We start from the raw sequence: 1,935 nt of genomic DNA on the forward strand, positions 1-1,935 counted from the left end.
GTGGTTAGGGGGTGATCAGGCTGGCAGGCAGAAGCAGTTAGGGGCAATCAGGAAGGCAGGCAGGAGAGCGGTTGGGAGCCAGCAGTCCCAGATTGTGAGAGGGATGTCCAACTGCCGGTTTAGGCCTGATTCCACAGATATTGGGCCTAAACTGGCAGTTGGACATCCCCCGAGGGGTCCCAGATTAGAGAGGGTGCAGGCTGGGCTGAGGGACACCTCCCCAGTGCACTAATTTTGTGCACTGGGCCTCTAGTATTTTTATAAGAAAGAAAGGCCAGAAAATCATTAGTTTTTGCCTGTGCTGAGTTACACTCAATGGAAGTACATATTTTCTTTCTCTTTTTCAATTTCCTGGATTACCTGATCAATAATATCAGCAGATATGTCATCTATTCTTCTGTGGACAGTGTCGTTAGGTAAGGAAATTGCACTCAATTTTGTAACAAATTTGTCTCCGATCATAACTAGAACAATATCTTTGGCCAATGGCAACAGTAAATCCTCAGCAATTGTGTGAGGTTTCATAGCTCTGGCGATTCTGTGTGCCACCAAATATGAAGCTTCAATGGCTGCTACGTTTTGTTTGTGGTGATTGCCACCAGTGTCAAGTCTGGCTTTCTTGACTCCATCAGATTTGCTTCTAAAATAGTTGGTATCCTTGCCGGCATAGCTCGGATGTTTGCTATAAAAATGGCATTTTAGTTTGTTTGGCTTCATAGATTTGGCTGATAGAACTTAACAAATAACACATTGCAGTTTCTCAATTCCTGCTGTAATTATTGAGGTAAAACCATACTGTAAAATATCCTCACTATATTTTCTTTTCTTAATGTTCTTCTCTACATGATCCATTGTCATGGGATGGTTTCCTAATGAAAATAATATATAACAATAGCTTTAATAATACAAAAGGTAATACATGGCATAGTTCAGTCAATACAGTTCATTAAAGTCTCCTATGAGTTACCATTCTCTGTGTTGTTGTTTTTTACATACCTGTTACTATCACAAGGGGGCAGTATTCACATCAACCACAGCTGAATATAAAAAGATCCATCAGCATCCAGATTAAGTTCCCATGGTACAGATATTTTTTTTTTTTTTTGCAGTAGTTGATGATTTTACAGTACATGATTTTACATTTACCCAGTAATTATAATTCATGAAGTTCCGTTTTACCTCCAGTACTGCTGCTTTCAACACAGTAGCTGCTTTTTACACAGTAGCTGCTCTCTACACGTGTATGTCTGGTCCACATAGTACATTATAATGCCAACCCTGTCACATACACCTGTGTTTCTTATCATTGATGTTTCCATCTCTCTCTGCATCTCCCTTCCTCTCTGAAATCAATAAAAACATCCTATATAATAAAGAGGTAATATGCAAATTGCCTCTCAGGCCCTTGCACAAGATGGCCACGCCTATGTGGGCACAAAATGGCAGCCACAAGATGGCTGGCAGGGGAGGGAATTTAGGGGCAAACAGGCCAGTAGGGGAGGGCAGTTGGGGGTGACCTGGCCTGCAGGGGAGGGCAGTTGGCAATCATGCTGTCAAGGGCACAGTTAGGCATCAAAAAGGCTGGCAGGGGAGTGGTTAGGGGGTGATCAGGCTGGCAGGCAAAAGCAGTTAGGGGCAATCAGGAAAGCAGGCAGGTGAGCGGTTGGGAGCCAGCAGTCCCAGATTGTGAGAGGGATGTCCAACTGCCGATTTAGGCCTGATTCCACAGATATTGGGCCTAAACTGGCAGTCGGACATCCCCTGAGGGGTCCCAGATTGGAGAGGGTGCAGGCTGGGCTGAGGGACACCTCCCCAGTGCACTAATTTTGTGCACTGGGCCTCTAGTATTTTTATAAGAAAGAAAGGCCAGAAAATCATTAGTTTTTGTCTGTGCTGAGTTACACTCAATGGAAGTACATATTTTCTTTCTTTTTT

This window comes from Myotis yumanensis, unplaced genomic scaffold, assembly GCF_028538775.1.
Source record: "Myotis yumanensis isolate MYYU_CA2020_CCGP unplaced genomic scaffold, mMyoYum1.0.hap1 SCAF_22, whole genome shotgun sequence".
Lineage (NCBI taxonomy): Eukaryota > Metazoa > Chordata > Mammalia > Chiroptera > Vespertilionidae > Myotis > Myotis yumanensis.